Here is a 7,913-nt window from a genome sequence, read left to right as displayed (position 1 = left end):
GAAAACACACAACAACACACAAACAAAGAAAATGCAGGCAAGCAACACAGACCTGACACAGAATCGGACTGGAAGTCAGTTCCTAGGAACCTTTACCTGTCTCTTGTAGTGAACTTGAGCAATCATTACCATCTTGCTGAATCTCAGGTGTTTTGCTGTGTGTGTGTACATTCATGTTTGTGTGTTCTTGTCTGTGTGTAGCTCAGCTGTCTGCCTCTTTGCTTCCCCAACTTATCTTTTTAGAAACCTTTACTACATTTTTATTTAGTGTGTGTGTGTGTCCCTCACCTTATTTCTTTTTTTGTTTTGTTTTCTTATCTTTTTTCTTTTGTTTTTTTAGATTTATTTATTATTTATTTATTACAAGTACACTGTAGCTGTCTTCAGACACAACAGAAGAGGGCATCAGATCTCATTGTGGGTGGTTGTGAGCCACCATGTGGTTGCTGGGATTTGAACTCATGACCTTCAGAAGAGCAGTCGGTGCTCTTACCCGCTGAGCCATCTCACCAGGCCTTTTTTTGTTTTGTTTTGTTTTGTTTTGTTTTTTTGAGACAGGGTTTCTCTGTGTCCCCCTTGCTGTCTTGGAACTCACTATGTAGACCAGGCTGGCCTCGAACTCAGAAATCCACCTGCCTCTGCCTCCCAAGTGCTGGGATTAAAGGCATGCGCCACCACCGCCCAGCTACCTTATTTCTTAAAGTAAGGTCTCTCTTTCATTGATCTTGGAGCTCAGCAGTTAGCTAAACTGGCTGGCTGGCTAACAAGTCCGAGGAATGCTCCAGTTTCTGTCTCGTGGGTGCTGGGATTGTAGAGGACTATCCCTATGCCTGGCTTTGTACTTTACTAACTGAGCCATCTCCCTTTCCCTGTGTTTTTGTTTTTACTTTTAATTATATGTATGGATATATGGCATGTGCGCACATGTGCATATGAGCGTGTGTGTGTGTGTGTGTGTGTGTGTGTGTGTGTGTGTGTGTGTGTGTGTTTGGGTGTGTGTGTTTCTTTGTGTGTCCCGTTGCTGACCTGGAAAGCTCTAAGCAATGTCCCACGTGGTGTGTGTGTGTGTGTGTGTGTGTGTGTGTGTGTGTGTGTGTGCAGTGGCTGACCTGGAAAGCTCCAAGCAATGCCCTGTGCAAGAAGGGCTGCGGAAGGAAGGAAGAGCCTCAGGCAAGGCTGTCTAAGTGCTCAGGGCACCCAGTGAGTGCTTCTGGGAGGAGGCTGTTCTTTGGTTGCTTGTTTGAGAAGTGGCCTTATTTTGTAGCTTAGGCTGGCTTGGAATTCACTACATAAATTACAGAAACGCACCCCTACAGCCAACTTTACTTAAAAATTTACATAGAGCCGGGCAGTGGTGGCGCATGCCTTTAATCCCAGAACTTGGAAGGTAGAGGCAGGCAGATTTCTGAGTTCGAGGCCAGCCTGGTCTACAGAGTGAGTTCCAGGACAACCAGGGCTACACAGAGAAACCCTATCTCGAAAAAAGAAAAGAAAAAAGAAAAAAAAAAGAAAAAAAGAAAAAATTACACAGATAATAAATTCACATAGTTCAAAATCCAAAAAGTAAAAAGAACATAGAGAGTTAGGGATGCTGCTCAGCCGTAGACTGATCACCACTGCCTGGCTTCTGGACTGAGCAGCTAGCAGAGTGGCATAAGCCAGTAATTCCAGAGTCGGGAGGATCAGAAATTCAGCTACACAGCGTGTTAGAGGCCAGCCTGGGTTTCAAGAGAACTTTTCTAAAAAAATAAATAAATAAGAAATAAGCAACATACAAGTCAGGCATGGTGGTGCACACCTGAAACCCCAGCACTTGAGAGACAAAGGCAAGAGAATCAAGAGGGGGGAAATTGTCTGTCTGTCTTCTTCCTTCTTCTTCTTCTTCTTTTTTTTTAAAGATTTATTTTAGTGTGTGAATGCCCTGCCACTTCTTCAGACACACCAAAAGAGTGCATTACAGATGGTTGTGAGCCACCATGTGGTTCCTGGGAGTTGAACTCAGGACCTCTGGAAGAGCAGTCATTGCTCTTAATCCCTGAGCCATCTCTCCAGTCCCTCCTTCCCTTCCTCCCTTCCTTGTTTGCTCCCATCCAAACAGCCCAACTCACTAATTCTTTTTTCTTTTCTTTTTGTTTTTGTTCTTTCAGTTTTTGACAGGGTTTCTCTGTGTAGCCCTGGCTGTCCTGGAACTCATTCTATAGATCAGGCTGGCCTCAAACTCAGAAATCTGCCTGCCCTGCCTCTGCTTCCCAAGTGCTGGAATTAAAGTCATGTGCCACCACTGCCCGGCCCCAAGGGCTGGGATTAAAGGGATGGGCATTACCCGCCCTCCCTCCCACCCCCCGAGTTACTAATTCTTATACCTCTCTAGGGATACACCATATAAAGTATGTATGTGTAAATGTATGTCTAGTTTCTTTTTTCTATATTCTATTCTCTTTCTTAATCTTAAGAGTTTTATTTTAGCAGGGCAGTGGTGGCACACACCTTTAATCCCAGCACTTGGGAGGCAGAGGTAGGCACATCTCTGTGAATCAACCTGGTCTACAGAGTGAGTTCCAGGACAGCCAGGGCTGCACAGAGAAACCCTGTCTCAAAAAACAAACAAACAAACAAACAAACAAACAAACAGGGCTGGAGAGATGGCTCAGCAGTTAAGAGCACTGACTGCTCTTCCAGAGGTCCTGAGTTCAATTCCCAGCAACCATATGGTGGCTCCCAGCCATCTGTAATGCGGTCCAATGCACATTTCTGGTATGTGTCTGAAGACAGTTACAGTGTACTTATATAAATAAAAAATAAATAAATGAAAAATAAAACAAACAAAAAAGTCTTATTTCATATTTATTTATTTATTTATTATTTATTTATTTGGGATTTTCAAGAAAGGGTCTCTCTGTGTAGCCTTGGCTGTCCTGGAACTAATTCTGTAGACCAAACTGACTTTGAACTCACAGAGATAGATCCACCTGCCTCTGTCTCTGGAGTGCTGGGATTAAAGGTGTGCTCCCCCACCACCTAGCTAGTTATAGTATTTATTTACCTGTTTATTTTATGTGTTTGGGTGTTTTGCCTGGGCTGGCCTTCTGCAAGGCAGCCAGTGCAGCCATGCATGGTGGTATATGCTTTTGCTCCCGGCTAAATACTGAGACCTCGTCTCAAAACAGGGGCAGCTAGTATCCTTCATTGCTGAACCATCGTTCCCACACCCCATTTTTTTTTATTAGATAAACATGTCATTGTCTCTATTCTGATTTTTAAAAATGTTAAACATTTCTTTATTATTGGGGGGCACTAGTGGATGTCAGAGAACAAATTATAGGAGTGTGTTCTCTCCTTCCACCATGTGGATCTGGGAGGTCAAAGTCAGATCATCAGGCTTGGTGGCCAACACTTTACCCATTGAGCCAGTTTGCCAGCCCCACCCTGATCTTTTTTTTTTTCAATCTAGCAATAATATGAAGATTGCTACATATCAGTTTGCAAAGAGATTTCTTGACTCATTTTATGCTGAGTAATAGCCGGGTGTGCAGTTATACCATAATCCTTTTAACCAACCTCTTATGAGTACTTGGTTCATTCCCAGGAAATTCTAGAATTTTGAAGAACTGTACCTGTACTATGCAACTGTGGTTGGAAGTCCATATTCATAACATCAAGAGTCAGAACTCACCATATAGAAAGTTTGAGGCCAGCCTGGACTATATGAGATGCTATCTCAAACTAATAACAACAATAATAATGATAACAGCCTGGCAGTGGTGGCGCACGCCTTTAGTCCCAGCACTTGGGAGACAGAGGCAGGCAGATTTCTGAGTTCGAGGCCAGCCTGGTCTACAGAGTGAGATCCAGGACATCCAGGGATATACAGAGAAACCCTGTCTCAAAAAAAAACAAAACAGTGCTCACTTCGGCAGCACACATACTAAAATTGGAACGATACAGAGAAGATTAGCATGGCTCCTGCGCAAGGATGACACGCAAATTCGTGAAGCGTTCCATATTTAAAAAAACAAAAACAAAAATAAAACAACAACAACAACAACAAAACAAAAAAAAAAAGAAAAAAAAATAGTATTTACTTTGGGACCAAAGGCATAAACTCAAACTGGTATGACTCTTAAGAGAAGAAAGCAGAGGGATTTACTTTACTTTTTTAACTGTTTATTTTGTAATTTATTTATTTTATGTGTGTGGGTGTTTTACTTGCATGTATGTCTTGTCTGTATACCTCATGCTTGCAGGAGTCAGAGGAGATTAGAGTTGCTGTCTGATTCTCTGGAACTGAAGTTACAGATGGTTGTGAGCCATCATGTTGGTGCTGGAAATCAAACCTGGGTCCTGTAAAAAAGCTTTAGAACTGTCTCTCCGGTCGTAAACCAGGAGATTCCATAGCACACACATACAGACACACCCGACCTTGGAGACAGGATTTTGTGGTACAGAACAGGCTAGCCTCTGCGTATCCCCAGTATCTTCCCTAAGTCTGATGCAAGTTAGGTGTTCAACGTGTTTGTTGGCAAAGGGGATGATCCAGGTGTAGGGAATGCCAAGCAGTCCTTCTGAGGCTCTACAAGACTCACGGGGGGGTGGGGGGTGGGGGGGAATTTTGCTGTTGGCTCAGAGTGCCACCTTTGACCTCCACCACTGTTTATAATACCTGGCTTTCCTTGCAGATTTTTCCTCTGTGTGTTGTAGCGTTATTGACCTTTGACCAGAGCTTCGGATCATTTTCATAATGTCTGATTGAGGCCCACCAGCCTGAGTCCATACAGGCTACCATCAGAAATTCCCTTCCTAACCCAAGTGTTCAGGTGTGCACACCTGAGATCCTAGCACCTGGGAGGTGGAGGTTAGGAGATCAGGTCAAGATAGGCCATCCTTGGCTACATGAGACGCTGTTTCAGAAAAAGAAGAAAGAGGAGGAGGAAGAGGAAGAAGAGGAGAAAGAGGACGAGGAGGAAAATGAGGAGGAGGAAGAGGAGGCAGCAGCAGCCCTTCCCCTAGCCTTCTCATGGCCAGGGTCTGTAGGGCCTACTGCTCAGCAGCCTAGGATCCAACACATGTCCTTCCTTGGTGGCGTCCTTCCTCGTCCTCTCAGCCCGAATGTACAACTCCATTCTTTGGGTTGCCTTAGGGATGCCTGGGCTCCTCAGTTTCCCTGTTTGGGGGGCCTACACAAAGATATGGTAGAAATACAGACGGAGGTTTATCTAGGCTACAGCCTAGCCCACATAATTAGTCTCAGAGCCTCCTACCTTCCTAATTATCGTTATGATGGCTGCACCTACTCAGCTGGTCCCACCCACTCCTCCCCTTCTTTCCCAGTAGAGTTCCCCAAGCAGCTGGAGAGGTGAGGTTAGACCCCAGAGTCCTAGGACTGCAGGATTAGCCCCCTAACTGTGGTTCTTAACTTGGGAATTAAGAAGAAAAGATGAAGAACTGCCAGGAAGCAGGGATGTCAGCAGGGGAAAGTGCTGGGCCTCAGTTTTCCCATCTGTAAAATGAGAGGGTTACATTTTATACGATGATATCTGAGCATTATCTGATGTTGACTTCTCACATCTCTACCTAACACCAAGGTTCTGAACTGGCTTTAACCAGCAGCCCTGGCACGGGGCAGTCAATCCCTTCTCCCCTCCCCCTCTTTTTCAAACTCTACTTTTTAAAACTTTTCCAATTTTATTTTATTATTTTTGTTTGGTTGGTTGGTTTTGGTTTTTGGTTTTTCGAGACAGGGTTTCTCTGTGTAGCCCTGGCTGTCCTGGAACTCAACTCTGTAAACCAGGCTGGCCTCGAACTCAGAAGTCTGCCTGCCTCTGCCTCCCAAGTGCTGGGATTAAAGGCGTGTGCCACCACTCCCAGCTCAAACTGTACTTGATGCCCAGTCGTGGGCAGATGTTTATCCAGAGGTGAGTCTTCTTTTCCCTAGACCACACCCTTCCTAGAGATTAGGTACCAGGAAAAACAGGAAACTAGGCTTCACTGTGACGCCCAGACTCACGTCAAAAACAAACAAACCCACCACCAAATAACTGCTAATTAAAAATTAATAGAGCTGGGCAATGGTGGCACACGCCTTTAATCCCAGCACTTGGGAGGCAGAGGCAGGCGGATTTTTGAGTTTGAGACCAGCCTGGTCTACAGAGTGAGTTCCAGGACAGTCAGAGCTACACAGAGAAACCCTGTCTCAAAAAAATAAATAAATAAATAAATAAATAAAAAATAAAAAAATAATAGAGATAAAAATTTTTAATTAAAATGGCCCGGGGCGAAAGCTCAATAGTAGAGCACCTATGCCAGGTCCTAGAGTCAGTCTCCAGTACTCCAGAAGATAGAGAAGAGGAAGAGGTGAAAAACCCACAAGTCAATCTTGATTGCTTAAAAGCAAATGTGAGCAGGATGATGGTGGCCCATACCTTTAATCCCAGCATTGGGGAGCTAGGAGCTGTCAGATCTCTGTCAGTTCAAAGCCAGCCTGGACTACATAGTGAGTTCCAGGGCTACGTAGTGAGGGAGGGGCCTTACTGTGTAAGGGTTTTCAGAGACCTGTGACTCTGTGGATACAGATCACTTTGTTATCAGCGATCTCCTCATTCCACCTTTAAAATTTGTTTTTTATTATTTATCTTTATTCATGTGTGTGACTATGTGTGTGTGTGTGTATGCAGAGGCCAGAAAAAGTGTCAGATCCCCTGGAGTTAGGGACATGGGTGCTGGAACTCAAATTTAGGTCTTCTGGAAGAGCAGCACTTGACTCGAACCACTGAGCCATCTCTCTAGCTCCCCAACCCCCTTTCAAACGCAGGACCTTGTGTACAGCAGATTTCAAAGTCACTGTGTATTGAAAGATGAGGTTCAACTTGTGATCATTTGCTTTACCTCCTGGATACTAATACTATTGGTATGCAGCACCGTGTCCAGTTTATATAGTGCTATAGCTTTAACCTGGAGCTTTGTGCTAGGCAAGCAGTTGACAGGCTGAGCCATATCCCCAATCTATATGCTCGTTTTTCTGGATACCTTACTCCTTGTGGTGGCAAATGACATACTATACCTCCAAGTTCACGGGCTACCATTTTAGCTGCCCAGGAGTTTGCCAACTCCTTGCCAATAGTCCTATGTGCTTCAGTGCTACAGCCTTAGTGCCTAAGATGGAGTGTTGGGGCAGGGTGGGGGGCTGGAGATGGCTCAGCGGTTAAGAGCACTGCCTGCTCTTCCAGAGGTCCTGCGTTCAATTCCCATCAACCACATGGTGGCTCACAACCATCTGTAATGGGATCTGATGCCCTCTTCTGGAGAGAGCAATGGTGTATGCATATACATTAAATAAATAAATCATATATATGTCATATATATCATATACATATACATATACATATATAAATGGATGGAGTGTTGGATATATGGTTTCAACAAAAGTCCCATGATTGATTCATTGTCTTGGAGTGACTTCTGTGCCCATCTTCAACCCAATAAATGCAACCTACCTTACTTTCGCCACATGGTGGAATCAGCTTCTTTCCCTTCCCATCCCCCAGATGGCCTGAAATGACTCCAATTATCAGGAGGGGAGGGCTGTACATAGAAACAAGGTCCTTTTCATGCTCAGGATGCAAAGCATATTCTAGCTGCCCACAGCATGATGTATATTGACAGTGTGGTACCAGATGTGCTGAACTCCTGAAGCTGTGCTCTCAGAATGACTCACATTAGCAGAGGATGGGAAAGGGCTTTTCTCAGGGATACTGGGCTCCTTGCAGCTCCATCAGATGGGGGAACAATGTGGTCAAACAGGCCAAAACCAGGCCTGGGATCCTTCCAACCTATCCTTCTCTGGCCTGCTCAGAAACCTCTCATTCCAAGATCCCATTCATTATTTGTCCAGGTTGGGAGGGATGTGTGGAGAGACT

The 7,913-nt window shown here is 44.6% G+C and overlaps 1 non-coding gene across 1 annotated transcript; it reads left to right on the top strand.

Annotated features, from left to right (window-relative positions):
- The first annotated feature begins 3,901 nt into the window (after positions 1-3,901).
- On the top strand, positions 3,902-4,008 carry LOC116079316. Its single transcript, XR_004113889.1, has one exon. It is a non-coding gene; the product is annotated as a U6 spliceosomal RNA (small nuclear RNA).
- The last annotated feature ends 3,905 nt before the right edge of the window (positions 4,009-7,913 follow it).

The sequence above is a fragment of the Mastomys coucha genome, unplaced genomic scaffold (genome assembly GCF_008632895.1).
Source record: "Mastomys coucha isolate ucsf_1 unplaced genomic scaffold, UCSF_Mcou_1 pScaffold5, whole genome shotgun sequence".
NCBI lineage: Eukaryota > Metazoa > Chordata > Mammalia > Rodentia > Muridae > Mastomys > Mastomys coucha.
This window is presented reverse-complemented; position numbering and strand designations above follow the sequence as displayed.